The sequence below is a fragment of the Hemicordylus capensis genome, chromosome 6 (genome assembly GCF_027244095.1).
Source record: "Hemicordylus capensis ecotype Gifberg chromosome 6, rHemCap1.1.pri, whole genome shotgun sequence".
Classification (NCBI taxonomy): domain Eukaryota; kingdom Metazoa; phylum Chordata; class Lepidosauria; order Squamata; family Cordylidae; genus Hemicordylus; species Hemicordylus capensis.
In genome coordinates this window covers 111202515-111223423 of record NC_069662.1, presented here as the reverse complement: position 1 = coordinate 111223423, position 20909 = coordinate 111202515, and the positions used below count along the sequence as shown (strand labels likewise).

The 20909-nt window shown below is 44.0% G+C and overlaps 1 long non-coding RNA gene across 1 annotated transcript; it reads left to right on the top strand.

Moving 5' to 3' along the window:
- The first annotated feature begins 213 nt into the window (after window positions 1-213).
- Window positions 214-6536, top strand: LOC128331473 (uncharacterized). Its single transcript, XR_008310318.1, has 3 exons — window positions 214-334; window positions 1764-1962; window positions 6070-6536. It is a non-coding gene; the product is annotated as an uncharacterized LOC128331473 (long non-coding RNA).
- Window positions 6537-20909: the final 14373 nt, after the last annotated feature.

Sequence of the window (20909 nt, the reverse complement as noted above, 5' to 3'; positions counted from 1 at the left end):
TATCCTCCATTTTGTGTTGCTTGATTTTCCTTTGCTGAGCTCATAATTTCCTGATTGGTCAGATGAGTCTGGGTCTCTGGTAGGCTCTGGAGTGGTGCCAGTCCTTGAGAACCGGCACCCTATTGGCCAAGGGGGGAGGGCAAAGGTGGGGGCTCCCAAAGGAGGGAGTTTCAAATCCTCTTTAAAACCAAGCCTCTGGCCTAGCAAAATCACTCTGGTTGCAATCTTCCTTGGCTTCCTTCTGGCCTGCTGGTGGTGAAAGTCTGTTTGGTTTGGTAGACCTGGCTGTATTTTTGCAGAACGCAGGCCCAAAGAGAAGAGCAGGAAATAAAGTGTGTGTGAATGTTACTTTAAGTTCTCCTTCTTCACTGTAGTATGTTTTTGCCTTTCCCCTCTTTCTTTGCAGTTTGTGTGATGCCGGGTTGGTTTTACTGCCTTGCACTGATGTCTTGATAGGTCTCTTGTTGGTTTGTGTGGCTGTTGTGTAGTCTGTGGTGTTTGGTTTGGTTCCCTTGGCTTTTCAGTTGTGTGGGCACAGCAGCAGCAGGTCAGTTTCTGGGGTGGTTTTTTTTTGTTTCTTAGGCAGGTGTCTTTTTTGGTGTGGAACTGTGTGTTGGTAGTGTGGCCTGCTAGGGGCACAAATCCGGGGTGGGTTGTAGGCACCCATGGGTGCTCACAACCCATCGAACCCCCAAGCAATAGGCACTCCTGTGATTTTATGTGATTTTTTTTGCATTTTTTTTTAAATTTCTCCCATAGGGGACAATGGGGATTTGAGGTGGCCCATTTCCCCAATGGGGGGGGGGGGAGTGTGCCTAGGCACCTCAAAGTGGGTCTGGTGGCCCAGCAGGTTGTGCCAGAACTCCTCCCAGGCAGCCCTTCTGAAGAACTTTTCATAATATTATACATAAACCAGAGGATCCACTCTGATAGAGATAGACTGTTAAGAGAGGCTAGAACTAAAAATTTCCTGGGGGGAAACCCCATCAACTTGGGGCTGCCTGGGGGAGGGGAGTTCTGGCACAACCTGCTATGCTCCCAGACCCAGTTTGGGGGAAATGGGGCATCTTCAAATCCCCATTATTCTTTATGGGAGAAATGCAAAAACCGGGGGGAAACTTCAAAACTTCATTAATAATCAAAGGAGTGTCCGATTGCTTTGGGGTTTGGTGGGTGGTAGTTGGTGGTGCCTACCCCCCACCCCATTTTATGCCCCAAGGTGCTCCACATAGGGAATAATGGGCTGATTCAAGTCCCCATTATATACTATGTAGAACTTTTAAAAACCAGTTCGAATTTGAACTGAACTGGGGTGGGGGTGGGGGGTTTGAGCAAAACTGAACCTACCCACCCTGGTTCAAAGCTGGTTCAAATTCGAACCAAACAGGCCAAGCCAGTTTTGTGCACATCCTTGGCACAGAGCCCTGGGGCACTCCACTCGATACTTCCATCTTGACGTGTGGCCCTTAATGGGTATGGTTTTTGAAGCTGTGAATCCACCTAACAGTAGTATCACCTAACCCTTAATTTAGTATTTTGTAAACAAGGATATTATGGGAGAGTCTGTCAAATGCTTTGTTCAAACCTTGATATACAAAGTGCCCCTTATCTACTAAACTTTTAACCCTATCACAAAGAGAGATAAGATTATTTTGCAATGAGTGTGACAAACCCATGCTGGTGAGTAATAATCACATTCTCTCCCCCCTCCTTTTTTAAAGTGCTTACAAACGGCTTAACAATATGTTCTATTATTTTGGCAGGTGTCCTTGTTAAGCTACCAGTCTGTAGTTTTCTGGCTCCTCCCCTTCTCAAAGATAGGGACACTTGCTTGTCTCCAGTCTTCTGGCATCTCACCGTCCTTCAAGAATGGCAGGCAGCAGGTCTGAGACCACCTTTGGAAGTTTCTTTAGTACTCTGGAATGCAACTCATCTGGCCCTTGAGACTTGTGTTCATATAAGGTGAGATGTTGAGCTGCAATTGTCTTCTTTCTTTGTTAGTGCACTTGTTGCTATTTTGGGCTACAGTTCCCTTGCGAGAGGAGATGGATGGAAAAGTTCAGCAGTTCTGCCTTCTCTCTGTTACATGTCACCATTTTCTCCAAGTAACAAACCAATCACTTCCTTGACCTCTTTGTTTCAGAAGTCCACCTCGCTTTTGTGTTTTGTGTTTGCTATCGCTTGTAAGCCTCTGCTAAAGCTCATCTGAGCTTTAGCCTTCCTGGCACCAATTTTTCAGACTCAAGATACTCTTTTTGTACTGTTCCTTGGTAACATGGCCCTGCTTCCTTGTTCTATACATACTTTTTTTAACTTTTCAGCTTCCCAGAGATCTCTCTGTGTGGCCATACAAGCTTCTTTAGATGTTTCCCATTTTGTTTTCATTGCAATTGTTTGCAACTGTACATTCTGGTATCTCACTTTTTTCTATTGGAAATATTTCAATCAGAGCTTTTCCTCTTTTAGAATTTCTAGCCATGGAATCCTTTATAATTTTTCTATGATCTTATTAAAATCAACCAGCATGTCACTTCTTAGACTAAGGATCCCTTCCATGCCCAACAGGATTAGTAGAAGAATCCTCAGGATCCCCAACAGGATTAGTAGGGAAAGAATGGCATCAGGACATGCTCATGCATGTCCCCAACAAGACTCCTACAGAATCCCCAACAAGATTAGTAGGAAAGTAATGGCATCAGGACCTGCTCATGCATGTCCTCAATCATATGTGGGCAGAGCCAGTTCAGAAGTATTATCTCATTGGCTCACAAAGTTTCAGCTTTGCTTAAGTAATTTGAGATTTTACAGTTGCATATATGTGAGTTAGCTCCTTTCACCCAGGACCTTAGCCCTTGTAGTGGAAAATCAAGGTGGGCACTAGTGGGTGGGAGAGGAAAAATAGGGAAATATAAAGGGGGACCAACAGAGGGGTAGAAAATTGGCCATGGAGAAAGAGAGAGAGAGATCACAACAAGCAGTAGCAGTGGTTTGTACAGGACAATATACATTCTCATCAAGTTGTCCGTATGCCAAGTAGTTAGTTGTGGATGAAGATCTCTTCCTAATCTAAGGGTCCCTCTGATGGTATCCAAAGCCTCTCTGCGTAGCTCTTTCCTGAGCAACAAAGGTAATGTCAGAAGCTTGATCTCATGTGGGAAGAGTCCACAATGTGGCTCCTCTTCATGGCAATCTCAAAAAGGAAGAAGCTGTGTTGTCTCTCCCATGAGACCTAGGGCTTCTGACACTACCTTGTGGTACAGAAAGTAGGGAAGTGCACGAACCTGTTCAGAGGCCCTTTTACAGGCCTCCGAACAGGTCCAAACACTGGGGCCAGTTCAAAGTTCAAATCTGGCGGGGGTGGTGGTGGTGCCACTTTAAGGGCGGGGGTGGGTGCACTCAGCCCTCCCACCACTTCCCCCCCACCACCCCCACCACCCGTGCTCCTTCCTGGTAAAAACTTTCAGGGCAGCAGCGTACTTCCCTGTCGCCCCTTCCCCATCCTCAGCCAGAAGTGGCCAGAAGTACTGGGTACACGTATGTTTGTTGCGTGCGCGCACGAATACACTGCCGCCCTGAAGGCTTTTACTAGGAAGGAGCGCCAGCAGGGGGAAAGCAGTGAGAGGGCTCCGTACACCCTCCTCCACCCGTAAAGTAGCACCCCAGCCGGCTAAAATAGCGCCATCCGTGGTTCCATGCACATCCCTAACAGAAAGGAAACCATGGGCTTTCCCAGACAGCAATAAATTGTGGGTTTTTTTTTTTTAAAGCTTCCACAAAAGCTCCAAATGCCACCTTACAGTCCACACACTCATATAGTCTTTCATGTTCCTTCCTAGCATAATCTTACTTTCTGGCCACACAGCAAGCAGGGACCTTGTATGGTTTTTGCAGTGCCACCTGCTGGCCAGCTCTTGCATTCCGAAAAGAATCAATTCTTTCCCCCACCCACCCACAAAAGTAATGAGTGGATTTTTCTTGGAGTACAAGAACTGGCCAGCAGTGCTGCAGAAACTGCACAAGGTCCCTGTTTGCTGTGTGGCCAGAGAGTAAGAATGTACTAGAAAAAAGCACAGAAGCCCACATGAGCATGTGGATTGTGAGTAAGGTGCCATTTGGAGCTTATGTGGAAGCTTTCAAAATCCCACACTTTATTGCCAGCTGGAAAAGCCCCATGGAAGCTGCAGCAGTTTCCATACTGTAAAAATAACATCACAAGAGTCCATCCATACACAAAAGAAAAGTACAATGAAGGCATTAGAGGGAAGCCTGCACCTCACTCATCTCAATGAATTTAAGCAATGGACATGCACCAGGAGCTTGAAGATCTGATCCAGTATTTGTTGTACTGAGGCAATGCTCTCGTCTCAACTATAGTCCTTTATATTTCTAGAAAGTGAGCAACTGTGCAATAGCTGGCAATTGGACTTGGGGCAGTGTGTGAGGAGGAAACAACTAGCTTGGTTTTATTGGCTTCCTCTCCCTCATGTCTGAGCTCTGTTTAAATCTATTTTTATTTTATTTTATTTTATTTATATACCGCCTAGTATAAAAATCTCTAGGTGGTTTACAAAATTAAAACATACAATATAACACATTTAAAATTCATAAAAAGATAAAAATTATAGATAAAATTTAAAAAAAAACATGTTAAAAACACATTAAAAATTTTAAAATACAATCTCAGTTGAAGGCCTGGGAAAACAGGTGCATCTTCAGGGTCCTCCTAAAAGCAAACAGAGAAGGAGATGCTCTTATTTCAGAAGGAAGCACATTCCAAAGCCCTGGGGCAGCCACAGGAGAGGCCCAGTTTCAAGTTGCCACCAAACGAGATTGTGGCACCCATAGTTGGACCTCTCCAGATGGTCTTAATAGGTGACAGGGTTCACAACAGAGAAGGCACTCTCTTAAATACCCTGGACCTAAGCTGATAAGGGCCTTTTAGGTAGCACTTCGTATTTTGTATTTTAACTAGCACTTTGTATTTTGTTGGGAAACCTATCAGCAGCAATTGCAGTTATTTTAGAATTGGTGTTATATGGTACCTTCGGGTAAACTCAGAGACCAGTCTGGCTGCCCCATTCTGTACCAATTGTAGTCTCCGAACTACGTACAAGGCAGCCCCACGTAGAGTGCATTACATCAGTCAAGCCTAGAGGTTACCAGCATATGTACTACTGTTTTAAGGTCACTAATCTCCAAGAATGGACGTATCTGGCGTATCAGCCGAAGCTGATAAAAAGCACTCCTGGCCACAGCCTCAACCTGAGAGACCAGGGAGGGTTTGATATCCAGGAGCACTCCCAGACTACAAACCTGGTCTTTTAGGGGGAGTGTAACCTCATCCAGAGCAGGCAGATCTAAGCCATCTCTCAGATCCCGACCCCCTACGTACAGTACCTCCGTCTTGCTTGGATTTAACTTCAGTCTGTTATCCCACCCAATATCGCCTCCAGGCAGGCACTGGGGGGGGGGGTGGTGTGTCATGCCATTTCCTGATGAAGTTGGTATGGAAAAATAGATCTGGGTGTCATCGGCATATTGATAGCATCCCAGACCAAACTTCCTGATGATATCTCCCAGCAGTTTCATGTAGATGTTAAAAAGCATTGGAGACAGTATGGAGCATGTTTTGTTTGAATGACCTTCAGAATCAAAGGAAGCATTACTAGTCCCCGTCCCCACCCCACCATGTTTTCTCCCTCCCCACCCCTTTTGGTTATAGTCATACCTTCCCCTGATACTCATGAACTTTGGTCAAGATTTGTCAGAAAGGTTATTGAACCTTAGAAGCATTTTGGATTAATTACAATAGGGTCCATGCAGCTCTACCAAACAGCTTTGGGATGGTAATGACTTCTTGTCTCTGCAGACCTGAGCCAGCTGAAAAACCTATAAAGCAATAACTTGGTGATTAAATGCTCCGATGCTCCTCATAAAACCTCAAGCCTTTAAGTTTGGTTTTACAGTACAAAAAATATGAATAAGTCGTCAGCTTCAGTACATAGACTGCTATAAGAAAATGCCCCATTTTCCTGCATGCAAATATGATCTTATTCTTACTACTTTTAGTTGCTGAGATATTCCTTCTTGAAAACACTAGTGGAAGAGTTTGCCTGCTGAGCAATGGTGAAGATAGATCATAACTTAACTTGTCTGAGTCTGAAGAGGAGTGTCTTTCTATGTACATGGTGACCTATGGGAGGGTTGGCTTCCAACAGGGCACATGCCAGGAGTCGGGATCAAAAAGTCACAGACAACACACGAGATCAAAGAAGACCTTGTTGCTCAGGTAAAGCCTCAGCTCAGACAGAAAGCTCTTTATAGTCCTTCCTGTTCAGAAGGATTCAATTTTCAGCCCGGATGGGCAAGGTCAGGCTGAGAACTTTTTATTCCTGTGATAGTTCCGGGCTGCAGTTCTGGCAACGTGCCATGAGGGGCAGCAGTTCACAACATTTCAGGCACAGGTTGTTCCTAACCAATGTGGAGAGGAGTATAACAGTTTTAAAAGATTCTATAGGCCATTTACACATTCAGTTCAGTTCACACACCATCTGTGTACAGTGCACTCATGTACAATTATTAACACATGCTGAATGGACATAGAACTTCTGATCTATATCCTGCATTTCAGGGGGCCTGTACTGGGGTGTGCATTGAACCAGTTTCTGTGGTTTGGTTTGAATTAGAACTGGACCGCCGGTTTGCAAACCAATTTGATCAAACTGACTGGCTGGTCCTACCTGCTACCTACCACTCAAACGGCAAAACAATTGGACAATCAGGTGATTTGTAATGAATTTTTGAGTTTTTCAGGGTCAGTAGGTCAACCCTAACCCTTCCAGGAAAGGGTTACTGACCCAGAAAAAAATGCATTAAAAATCACCTGATTGCCTGATTGTTTTGTGGGTTGGGTGGTAAGTAGAACTCACCATGCCCTACCGCTCAACCCACTTTGGTGTCTCTGGGTGCTACCCATGGGGAATAATTGATTGAGTTCTCATTATTCCCTATGGGCAAAAAAGCATGCAAGCACACACACACACAATACATAAAAAGGCAGGGTGGGGGCAATCTCTCAACACAGAACACAGTGCAAAACACAGTTGAAAAAAGACCCAGAATCTGCCAGCCACAGTGCCAGGTGTCCGTGCCACATCATTGGTACAAATTCCTCTCCTGCATACTGACACACAAATATGACTCCGTTGCAACAACAGCACCATTTGCAAGCAAAGCCATAAGCTGAGCTCAACTAGAACAACCTCTTTATCCACATTTTGACTGAGTACACCTTGCACTGCAGATTGCAGACATTGCAGAGACCACCAGAGCAGTGAGTGAAGCACAAGTTATTTAGTCTCAAGGACAGACCTGGAGCTAATCTCACAGCAATCACCAAGAAAATGTTACACACACTAGAGAGAGCTGAGCTCCACTGTCCATTTCTCACCACAACACAATCTCACAGACCAAATTTCAACACGGCTCAAGGAAGGCAGGCAACCAAGTTCTACCTTTGTCCATCTGAGATCCAGCAAAACCAGATAACCAGTTATCAATCACTGCAGGAGGAATAGCACAGCAAGCATATTAATCAATGCTGAGAAAAAGAAAACCACGTATTTACTTGATAAATATTCTTTCTCCACTTCATGACTGGAATAAGTTGACCTCAGCTTGGCTGGGTCAATTTATGCTGATAGCCTGGCTGACGCATGTCAGGTCACAGTCCACACTCATCATGGGCCATAATTGGGGTGGTGGGGATGCATGTATGTCTGCATGGGAAAAATGTTGATGGTAACACACAAGTTAACAGTAAAACATAAAAAATCAGGCCTCCTGCCTGCTCTACCACAGCCTCCAATTTATGCTGGCCCTCAGGGCACCAGTTCATTATCCTGGGCCTGGCAGTGGGCATGTGGGTGTGTCTGTATGTGTCAGCAACACCAAGAGGCAGATGGTGACATATCTGGTTTAGGGGTTGGTCAGGGTGGGGGCAAGCTGACAGTGGTGATGCAGTGAGTGAGAGTGACCATGATCACTCACCTGCCATATCCAGCTTAGGATAGCCCAGCAGGGGGAGATTGGTCTTCAGGAAGACTAGCTGCTCCACCAAACCAGCATCCAAACATGAGTGATGGGGTATCACCACATCCCCAGCGATGGAGAACACCCTCTCACTCTGGACGCTGGTTGGCGGGCATGAGAGGAAGCATCCGGCACCCACCAGCAAGTCCAACCAGACATGGTGACGCATTACGCAAAACTGGACCCTCCCTACTTCCGGGTCTGCCACCACTGGCTCCTGCAGGTACTGCAAAACAGACTGCTCTGAGCTGCCACAGGGCTTGGTTACCTCCTCCTATACCCCTGGAAAGGTGCCAAGGCACCCCTGTGTGGAACACTGGGTGGAACGCCTGGGTGGAACAGCCAGCTGCATTGGCACTGCCAGAGACACCACACTGATGGTACAGGAAGTGGTGGTGATGCTGTTGCTGGGGTGGAGTACACAGAATTAGGCACTCCAGCACCCTCCTCCTGGTTCCAACCCAGCCTCTTGTCCTCAGCCTGCCTAACTTCTTGAACCAGGAGGTCTGTCCACCTGGGCAGTTCATCAGGGGTGACAGCATGGCCCTTCAAGCTTGGGTCACATAGGCAGGACAAAACATGCTGTACTGATTGACCCAAGTTGTTGCTAAGCTATTCCACAACTCCAATCTTCAGCTGACCTGCCAGGTGCATGCTTCCCCAGTGGTCAGTGAGGTCTGGAGTTCACCCATAATCTTCTCCAGGATAAGATTGGGGCCAAGAGTGGCCCAATCTTGCTGACTGAGTGGCCCAGTCTTGCTTTCTTGGCACACAAGCTGTTTGTGATAATAAAGAATGGTTCGAGTGTCAAGACAACCTCAGATATGAGCTCCCAGTCTGGGTTAGACAAATTGCACACTCCCAAGCCACACCTCCTTGCCAAGGAGTGGATGGCCTCCTCTTGCTCCTGCAGGCATTGGAGCAAGAGAAAGGTGGAGTTCTACTGGGTCAGAATATCCTGAGGGATCAGGTGTTCAGGTAGGTGGAGCCCACACTGCCTCTCCCTGAGCATCCACCTAGCCTTTTCACCCCAGTCAAAGTGGGCTACTATCTTGCAGCACTTCTCCACAAGAGCAGCTGTGGCAGCAGCAGGGCCTTCAGAGGGGAGGGCTAGACGTCATCTGTCCTTAGCCTCCTTGAGTCTAAGCACATCCATCACGGCCATGTCCAGAGTGTATGCCATACAGCGGATAGACACAAACTGCAGCTGATGGGCTGCCCTCAACACATTGGTACCAGGAACCCTTGGCAAAGGTTTGGCTACCCGGACAGCTGTTCCTCCACCTGGCATCCTGTGTCCACTGACAACTCCCCTGTTGTGTGGTCAGTGTCCAGCGGCTCCACATGCAGCACAAGAGGGGCTGTCTACTCCACCAGAAGCAGATGTCCTCTTGCTCTCCTGCCTAACAACAAATAGGTCAGCCTGCATCCCCAGACATATTCTCAAATTCACTATACTATGACCAGTGAAAGGTGAATTTGGAGGAATGACTGTATCTGAAAGTAGTTTGTACTTGCAGTCTTATGTGTACTACTGTCTGCCAGATGTTGGACCCGATGGTGTGGATTAAAAATGTAGGATAGTTTTGCTAGTTTATCTTGGGAGCCAGATCACAATTGTCCAATTAACTCAAATGTAACAAGTTTCTTAATTTATAGATGTTATCTCAAATTACCTCAGGTTTAGATAAGCTGGAAATTGCAGTGTGTTTCATTCTTATGTTATCATCCACAACTCTGAATCATTCTTGGGTAACTATTAGTTTGACTTCATCTATATGGTTTGCTCAGTATGGTACTGTTTACATTATAAAGTATCCTAATGTGAAACAAACGTGAATATAGAGACTTTGTTAAAAGGATCTCTTCTTGCCTTTTAACTATGTGGAGCCTTAAATTTAACTCTGAATCATACCCAAAAGTTCAAAGTTAGAACTAATTAAAAGGTTATTACCTAGTAAAGAAGGCTAGGATATTCAGGCCAGAAAATTATTTTTTAATGTTCATATCTCATGAGCTGTAGGGCTTCAGGTTTCTGCTTGGCCATACATTAAATCTATTGCATCACCAATGTACTACGAATATCATTTCATTCCAGAATTTGCTTCTGTAGCAGCTGAAAAATCCCTGCAAATTTAGGTCAAACAGTGACCATGTCTTTTTCTCGTTAGCTTTTTATATCTATCCAGATTTCAGTTCAGCTAGTCAAAGTTAGAAAACCAATAGGCCAGAGACATGGGAGTGCCTTTTATACGTTGAGTGTTAGCACTGAAGGTTCCTGTTATCCGTGTAACTTAAATTTATTTTATTTTATTTATTTTTATTTTTACATTTATATCCCACTTTTCTTCCAAGGAGCCCAGAGCGGTGTACTACGTACTTAAGTTTCTCCTCACAACAACCCTGTGAAGTAGGTTAGGCTGAGAGAGAAGTGACTGACCCAGAGTCACCCAGCAAGTATCATGGCTGAATGGGGATTTGAACTCGGATCTCCCCGGTCCTAGTCCAGCGCTCTAACCACTACACCACGCTGGCTCCATCTATCTAAATGATAGACATCTATCTAAATCAGGCCTGCTCAACTTAGGTCCCCCAGCTGTTTTTGGACTACAACTCCCATAATTCTCAGCCACAGCAGCCAATAGCTAGGAATTATGGGAATTGTAGGCCAACATCTGCAGGAGGGCCGAAGTTGAGCAGGCCTGATCTAAATGATAGATGTGTTTATTTCCTAGCATCTGTTTCGATTGTACTTCATAACAGAATCTATATTTTGCACCCAAAACCTCATATATTTTCAGGCAATCTAAATTTAGCAAATACATATAAAATAGTCATTTTTCTTATTTTGGAGAAAAGTGCAGCGTTTGAATAAGCTTTAGTCAGAAGCCATGAATTCCTTTTGGCAAAGAGTAGTGCCGGGAGATAAGTATAGTATGTGTAAGTGAGGTTGGGTAGCTTTGAGTGGTTGGAGGACCACCACTGGAGGTTAGGCAAAGTGTATAATTATCCAGAAGTATCCATTTAGAGCACAGAAGCACTACCTCCTGAACCTTAGAGCCTTCAACACAAGCAGGGTGCGTACTGCTTTTTAGACAGTCTTCAAAAATATGCAGGACTAGGAACTTGCTCCTTTAAATGGAAATGGTTGCAAATTTTGGGTGCATTTTATTGTAGAAAGTGAACAGCACTGTTGTTAGGGATGCTGGTACTACTAGGTTGGTGTTTAAAATAATATTTAGTATTATTTTACTTTAGATTTTTGTTACATTTCTATAAAGCAGGAATGATCTGGGATTGTAATGAATGTTCTAGAATCTCTGCTGAAAATGTGCCGGAGCTCCACACACAGACACAGACACACACTTCTTTCAGTTGACAGCTACACATTTCTAGCAGAAATCTCCATTCGCTGTTAAATTGTTGTCTGGTGTCATATTGGTGAGCTGCCACATTCTAGTGGTGGTTATTAAAAAGAAGTCTTCTCAAACTGGACATGCTCTATTACAGACTTCAAAGTCCCCAAAGTAACCTTTCCCCAAGCAACATTTTATCAGATTTCAAAACATTAATATGATGGTGCATCAAATCTCCTAATATACATCATATTGTAGTCTTTCCCTTGTTGAATAATGCATAAATCACCATTGTTGCTCACTCTTGTCAATTGCAACATGCAATGCCTTTGGAGGATAATCTTGCCTTAAGAGGTTGTAGGCAAATCGGTTTTGGATGTCAAACAGGAACAGAAATATCTCCCAAGGTCAGGGCTCATTCATCTCTCTTTTATATGCCTGACACAGAGAAAAGACAGTTTTTAAAAAGGAACAGTTGGGAAGTGTTTAGATTTTCACTGCTAAGTAACGATCAGCCTTCTAGGTCTGAAAATGTTCAGAGGTAGACACAGCCAGCACCGATCAGGTTTGTAGTGTCTTTAGTTTGTCTTTTCCTTGTGGGAATCCCACTTGTTTTATCTTGTATATATTAAATGGTGATTTCCAGCATCTTGAAGAGACTGTCTCTTATGGTTGGTTTGCTTCTTCTCTTTGGAGGAGTTCTCTGACCAGAGAGCTGCTATATATTTTTCTTTTTATAATACTTCAGGATCCAGTTTTCTGCCTCTCACCTTTTTAACCAACCCGAAATAGTGGTGGACCAGAGAAATTTTATTTATCAAGATTTTTGGCTTGCCTGAGCTATATCATACAACACTTTGTGACCAATTACAAGTTTTTGTTAAAAGGAGTGTTTATTAAGGATAAGGGGGAATTGAGCAAATGTTCAGCAAAACAAAATGCAAGCTGGATTTTTAAAAATCATACATTGGATTGTTGATATGCCAGTCTGTGGAAAGATCTCATTTTCACTATTAGAGAGCTTACCCTACATATACAAGTTGAAAAACTAAGTCTGCAATCAAAAATCCACTTACCAGTGAATAAGTCTCATTGAGTTCAGTGGGACTTCTGAATAAACATGCTTAGAATACAAAGCTACATTCCTATCTGTATTTACTTGGGTGAATATCCAATTGAATGGGATTGGGCTATAAGGAACAAATTACTCATTACATTGTAGCCCCATTAACAATTTGGAACTTGTTATGTTGCAGTTTTCTTCTTTTAAAATTAGCCACAGGAAAGGGCTGATCAGAGCCATAGTGTGGGAAAAGGATATAACTCTTTCCACCGCACATTCAGATTCCACAATAGTGGCTTGTCCTAACGAGCCAGGGGGGGTACCAAATGAAGTGCAGCTGCTTCTGGTTCCCATTAATGCAGTTGCCACCAGCTCGATTGGCGGCGACTCGAAACCAGGCCTTTCCTAGAGTTGCTCTGGGACTCTGGAATGCGCTTCCTAATAAAATTAGAGTTACATCTTCTCTGAATGTTTTTGAGAAGGACCTAAAGACATACCTGTTTAATCAGGCTTTTAGTTTATAGTTTTAAAGCTTCCGTTTTAGAGTTTTTATTGTATTTTAAATTGTTTTAATTGTGTTAATATTTTAATTGGTTTTATATTGTGAACTGCCCAGGGAACCTTTTGTATGGGGTGGTATATAAATGTACTAAAATAAATAAAAATAAATACAATTAATAATTGACTAGCCTGCAAAGCTTTCCCTGTTTGAGAGTCAGCTTGGAAGCGTGGCTCTCGTTAATACCAAGATGGGACAGGATGGAAGAGAAAGGTGCAACTGGAGCTGTCTGGAGTCAGAGACAGATGCGCCTCTTTGGCACTCCCCTGGCTTGTTAGGATGTGCTGTCACTACTATTCCCCAACTTAAATCCCCTCCAATGTTGCGATGATGATGATGATGATTTATATTTCTATACTGCCCTTCCAAAAATGGCTCAGGGCGGTTTACACAGAGAAATAAATAAGATGGCTCCCTGTCCCCAAAGGGCTCACATTCTAAAACAAAACATAAGATAGACACCAGCAACAGTCACTGGAAATACTGTGCTGGGGGTGGACAGGGCCAGTTACTCTCCCCCTGTTAAATAAAGAGAATCACCACGGTAAGAGGTGCCTCTTTGCCCAGTTAGCAGCGCAAATTAGCCACAGAAGGAAAACATACAGACATAATTTAAGTTTCCCCCTCTATGGTTAATGGCATCATTAGTAGGCAACTGGAAGCACGCTTCAGTGGGTGGGTGGGATCCAAATTGAGGTCCTCCATAACTGCTTTTATAAGAAGAAAATTAATTTATTCCAGTAACAGAGCTCCAGCATATTGTGCAATATGACCCTAAGAAGGTTTCTCCCCCGCCCCCCCAGGCGTTTTTCACACAGCAAGCTTTAGCACAAGTTTATCTCGAGGCTTTACTGAAGCCTGAAGGCTTTACTGAAATTGCCCCCCCAAAACCAACACAAAATGTGGATTTTGTTTACTCCAGACATAAATTGGGCTACGTTCTAACACGTAATGAAAAACCCAAATTGTGTGTGAAATGTTCCTCAATAGCTTGCAGGGACTTCAGGTTAAATCTAGCCGATATGTAAACTCACACCCTCCATTCCAGAGGAGGTATGAGCTACAAGCCCTGTGTGAAAAATGCTCTGGAGAGTTTTCTTTTTAAGTTCAAACTTCTTAGCCCTTCCCTACAGGAGTCTGGCAAGGTGGTTCCTCACTTTTTGCCTTTCCATTTTTTCTAAGGAAATCTGCTTGTTAGATTTCTTACAAATTGACTCAGACCAGCTGCCCTTTCTGCCAGGGCCAGCACTCCTTACATTCTATCTTTTCATTCATATGCTGATTTCCTGTCCAACTAGGCAAGAAGAGAAATGTATGTATCACATAGGAAGAAGGCTGGATTAATCCTGCCTGTGTTGGACTAGAACAGATTCCTGTGTAACTATCGTGTTTGACTCTTAGGTGCACAAATTGGGAGTATGGGCAGCATTACGAGATAACACAGGCATTAGCAGAGCTGCTGTACACTGTGTTTGTTACACTGTCTCTTTAGCCCAGTGGTATGCACTTTAAGGCTGTATTAGGATTACAGTGGTGAATGTGTTTCTTTTCATGTGTTCCCTCTGTTCAAGTATAAAGTGTGTGTGTGTATGTGAGTGGGTTTAACCTTAGGAGAAGTATGTGGGAGAGGGATGCTGATCTGTTCCTTTTCCCTCATCGTCTCCCCCCTCCCCCATTCCAGTTTATCTCCTTGGCTCACTTCTGGTATCTGAGCCTAAAGTGCAGATTGTGGAACTGACTGTGGAAACATCAGGCAAGATAGGGAGGAGGGCCCAGCACCCTCTTCCATACATTCTTTATAATGTTGACCTCTCTTGCTACATGAGCAACAAAATGGACTGATGAATGATGACCTCATCTAGGACATCTGCAGCCTGAGACGGACAATATGATGCCCACTAGTCAATCAATCACCAAATTTTCCTGTGTTTATTTTGTTTTTCCACATTGAAATTGGCTTCAAGATACCCCAGATGAGTTAACCCAGGACAGCTCTCTAATAAGTTTCCAAACATGGCCAGCTAGTAAATGCAATCCCATGAAGAATCCATAGCAAAACATTTAAAGCATCGGCAACAGCATGAATGCTTTCCCAACAGAGACCAAAGTAGATTTTTAATACCCAACTAGACAAATTCATCCCTTCCCAGGTTGTATTGAACTGGTGTTAATTAAACAAAACCATATCTCCTTATCTGCAGACATTTAAAGTCCTAGGGGGGGTGGGAAGCTGTGCTGAACTTTTTTTAAATAGAGATAAGACATTTTCATTAGCTTCCACTTAAAAATGACATTGAAACTGTAAAGCTTTAACGTATTTTAAATATATGACTGATTATATAAGGGGTTTCTTTTTGTTTTTTGTTTTTTTGCTTGCCTGTAAAATTAAATAGGTTCTTTTTTGTTGATAAGAAGAAAGCATTAATTGAACAGGCAGCCAGCAGGGGTGTAGTTAATGTCCCAGGAAAGTGTCCCTAAGACTGGATCCAGGGAACTTTGAGATGGGATTGTGAAGCAACTAAGTTTAGCAGCTGCTAAAAGGAGTTCGCATATGAATTAGCAAGGTATTTGGTGCACAGGTGCAGTGACACACTTTTTATAGAGGGGGAAATATTCTGATAGTGATGGAGGAAAGATGGCTGGGTAGACTGAATGCATAAATGATCTGTCCAGGCCTGTTATAGAAAAGTGTGTGCCTCTTTAAAGAGGTACAGACTTTTATGGAGGGGGAGGGGTTGGGACCAGGAAGTGGAATACAAATAGTGCCATATCAAGGATGTGATACATACTATGCCATCTTTTAGTGCTATTTCCTGTAGTAGAAGACCTGCAAAACTGCCATTCAGGATGCATCTTAAGCCCCAAGTTACATAGCTGTTTAATGGGACAAGTCAACATGATTTCTCCTCAATTTTCATGTGTAAATATGACCTTCTGAAACGTGCTTTCATGTGGACAATTTTCTAGCATTTCCCACAACATGGTAATTTGATAGACCACCACAGAGGTTCTGCATAGTGGTGGATTATCCAACAGCATCTCTAGTCTGCAGTCACTCACTCACCCACCCACCCAGGATGGATGGATGAAGTCAGGAGGCAGAATAAGGATGAAAGAGAGGGAAAGTTGCAGGCTAGGCCAATATTACAGCCGAAGGCATCTGTAGTGATTGGGAAGAAATGGAACAAGCCACCTCTTTTCTTCTAGGTCAGCTCCCTTCCTTTCTCCTCTTCTGTCCTTTCTTCTTACTGGGATATTTGCAGATAGATATTCAGCCTTGCAGCAGGTAATTGCAAGCATGTTGGGACTGGATCAAAATGGAATGGCATACCACTAATGCGGAGAGTCAGAGGCAATCCAAGACATTTTGCTGCCAGGGCAGACAATGTAATCCCCCTAGCAATTAACAGCATACCCACCAGGGTGAGGAAGGGCAGTGACAGTGGATGGCAGGATGGCGCTTGTATTGGCAAGGGCCTGGTACTTATGCATCCTGCACCCACACACCAGAGGTGACTGCCTCATATTAGGGCCATCCCTGGGGAGAATATTCACTTCCCAAATGAGTGTCTCTGCATGCCTCGGGTTTTGGGGTCAGAGTGAAGTTATTATGGATGTGCACAGACTGGTTGCTGCAGTTTGTTCCAAAACCGAACTGCGGGTCCCCAAATTGGTTTAGTTGAACCCACTGGCTGGGCCAGCTGGGTTGCCGAACTGGCTTGATCCAGTTCAAAGTGGTTTGCAATTGAACAACTTGAACCGGCTTTGTGGCAGACCGGTTTGCAGTCAAACTGGTCCATGCACATCCTAGTGCAGGGCTGCTCAACTTTGGCTCTCCTGCAGATGTTGGCCTACAATTCCCATGCTCTACTGGCCACTGTGGCTGGGGATTATGGGAGTTGTAATCCAAAACTATCTGGAGGGGTCTAAGTTGAGCTGGCCTGCCCTAGAGGTTATATCCCAGGCATGTTTTCATGTGGGGTCTACCACTTACAGAACTGTAGGTGCACTTCATTTATCACAGCATAGGAATTCAGCAGAATAATCATCTTATAGTAACATTTTGTTCACAAAAATTGAAACAAGGTTTGGCAGCCTCATGTTCAAACTGACAAACTCCTATAACTTCTGTCAAGAAAGATTACACCAGCTCAAAAGGATATTGTCCCCAGACCCTAGCCCTGCAAAGACACAGAAAACAATATAGTGGGTATAAAGGGCCACAACTTTATTAACCAAATTAATTTGAGTTAGTGGATTGTAGGAGGGTAAACACTCCACCCGCCCCTTCCCCCACCAGACAGTGTGGCCCTGACAAAGACCAGGTTCAAACTTCACAGTCATTCCCTGTGTCTTGTGTGGGTAACAGACCCTGACTCCGGAAAGTAGCAGGTCAAAACCCATTCCTTTCCCTTCATAGTTAATCCACAAAGGGGTCTGGACAACTTCTAGGTCTTCACACACCCCGGACCACTCAGCCCTAGGATTTGTGAAGTCCTGAAGCAGGTTTCATGGCAAATAATCATCCCTGGGCTGCAAAAACCATAAGGGAGCGATTGACCAATCTACCCATTTAACTGTCCAAGGGTGCTCACTGATGTTACATCCCTCTTCACTTATCACCCAGCCCTCACTGTCCCTGCCACCCAGGGAGGTTAGCCTAGCTTGATCTCCTTGCCCTAACACTTTCCAAGATCACAGCGAGCCCCCTTCTCAAATTATCGAGATTAATGTCACACCCCTCCATTGATAAATGGACTCTGTCAGGCCAAAATAAGAGAGGCTGGGCACGAGTTAAACCTGGCTGCGGTATTACTGCCTCCTTTAGAGGTGATTGTAATCTTCCTGATGGCAGCTGAAGCCTTCCGCCGAGCCCTCTCTACCTCTCCCCCTAAACTCTGAACCCTTTGCCAGACTTGGTGATGCAGCCATTCGACCCAGACTATGCACACCCCTGGCATCCAACCCTGTAAAACTGCGAAATCAGAGGAGACCTGCTGGATAATGGAGAGTCCAGTCTGCTTTCCTAAATCGTTCTCCCCCAAATGTATAACCAGGATATAGGGAAGGGGGGACTTCTAACTAAATAATCCCCCATGGCTGGGAGCAACTGACTCTACAACATCCTGCGCATCCCCAGCCAGTACACACTGGCATGCTTCCCCAAACCAAGTTGGGTACCAAACTGAGAGGTGCTGGCCCGCTTGAAGGGCCAGAAGACCAGGGAATGGCCGCAGATTAAAACTCAAACAGGAGCCATTGCTCCGCCAGCACCTGCCAAGAAAACATATAAATGAAACACCCAGCAATGGCTGGTCAGTGTTGGGAATTCTCCCTGGTAAGAGAAACCCGTTTTCATTATAGCAGAGTGCACAGAGGCACAACACAGTGGAATTTAGTTAGGCATGCATGTATGCTGAGAGTAAAGTAACTTGGAGCCAGTTCATAGTTTCAAATCAATATAAGGAGTATTTATTATAGAACTCCATTCTAGATAGGAAAGTGAGGAGTTAGGATCTCTAAACTATCTATCTAGCTGGATGCAGATGGATTCTGCATCTCTGCACACATGGTGCAGGGGGAGAGGAGCTTGCATGTTGCAAGGTAGAAGGAACAGGAAGAGGAAGGGAACAGGAAGTGCAAGGCAGGCAGGCAGGAAGTGTCCCTGAGAGTAGCAATCTACATTCCAAAGGGATACTGTCAGAGCAGTAGAGAAGGGATGACCAATGTCTTGACCCTCTAGCCCTCTGACTCACTAGTCTGTCCTCCTATGTCATTGAGACAAGAGACAGTGCATAGTCTTTCACTTCCAACAGTCAGAACACGCTTAGCGCACACAGCGCAAAAACACTTTGTACCTCCAATGCCCAGTCCTCTTGACCTCATCATCCTGAAAACTCAGGCGACTGGCAGTTGTTGCAGCACCATTATGAAATGCACCAATATAAACTAAACCCATGTGCCGATTCCCCCAACTAGGTAAGCGCCTTCTTCAAAACTGACCACAACTGATACTGGGTCAACGGATCCCCATCTTTGTGCACAAAAAGCCAACCCCTAGGAATAGGCTGCAGAGCTACATATCGCCGAAGTGCGGCTACAGGGCACACCTGGGTGTTCCTGGCAGAAGCCAAGCGGACCATGTGCCCCCTCCCTTTCTGGTCAGTTTTGGATGATCACAGAAACAACTGAGCTCCCCCTTGGAAGAAAGGGGAGGTTTTTATCTGTGCTCATTTGTTTGGATGGTGTGTTACACCGAAACATGTTATTTATGTATACCAACTTTTAATTTTTTCTTTTTTGAGCAATAAAGGTTCTTTTTGTTGAGAGTCAAGGAGTTAATATGCTCATTGCATCACTGACCTATCAATTTATATTATAAATCAAATGGGATGCTGGAGTGGAAGGTACTTTGTAAAATGTACATGAAGCATATATACTTCTCCATATGTCTCTAAAGTGTACAGAAAGTGTACATGTAACACACACACTTCCATTCAGTCCATTCCCTTACAAGCTTAAAAAGCTGACTATTTGTTCATTGTCGGTGAGAGTAAAGCTCTTGTGTGTAGATCTGAGACACACAGCTCCCTCTTATGTGAAAATATCACAGGATCACAGCAAATGAACTTGTTTCATCTCATACTGTGTACTGACCCTTTGTCTGTTCTTTCCGACACTACATGGGTAGAATGGTCAATGTATTTCTATTTAATTCAACTGCATCAAGGCACTCAGTGCTGGGGAAACTCTGCTTTTCCCCACTTCTAATATAGTCAGATGAAACCCTGCCCATTGCCAATACTGCTTGGCTGCCCTTCTAAAAACTGATATTAAAATGTTAGTAGCTCCAGGCAGAGGATGGCAGGATGATCAAGATAACTTACCTTTCACATTTGGTTATAAGGATGGAGCATCCTTTTATGTGGCCTTGATTATTTACCCAGAAGCACTTTATTGGCTAGCTGCAGAGTTGTGATTCAAAGCTTCTGGCAAAGTTTGGGTGCTGTGATGACTAGCAAAAACTAACCTGCAGGAGTCTGGCTTCAAAGTAAAAGTTTCTATCACCTAAATGACTACAGTCATGTATCTCAAGTACTCAAAAGAGTGGACTTCTCTTAAAAAGCATGTATCATAAATGTGGGAGAGAGGCTGTTTTGAAAGGAGAGCACCATAGCTTGTAAAAAGAGACAGCAAAGGGTGCTATATGTTTCTGGGTGACTCACAGTGGTTGTTTATTGTTAGACATTGCTAAGTGCTTTACAGTCTTTATTGTGATTGCTTTCACAAGCGCTCTGTGAGTTAGGCCAATTCGATTTCCATAAACAGAAAGGAAACAGAGGTGGTGATTTACCCAAGGTCATACAAGAAAGATGTAGGATTTGAGCTCAGATTTCCCAGATGCACCCCTATCATCCTGTCCTCTGAGCCCCAGAAGCCGCTTGGTCTGTCTCCTGGTATATGCACAGGGAAAAGAAAGCAGATGAAAATTTTATAGAGAGTGGGCAAAAAAGAAATATGATCTTCAACAGAAGAAAGGAAAAGAAGATAAACCAGAGGTAGAGCTTTTATTACTACTCCCACTGTCAATTATTATGAATTTCATTGCACACACAAGTTGCTGTATATCAGGATAAGCATACCATTGTGCTACATTCCCCACTGCCATTTTAAGTATTGGTCAGGTAACATAGCATGTCATTGACATGGATTAGTGAAGCCACCTTCTTGAATTCACATTTAGAACAGCTAAGGAACAGGAAGTAAAAAACTTACTTTAAAAATAGTCAGTAAAATAGTCAGTAAAAAACTGGATTGTTCAAGTCTTTTTGTGCTTATG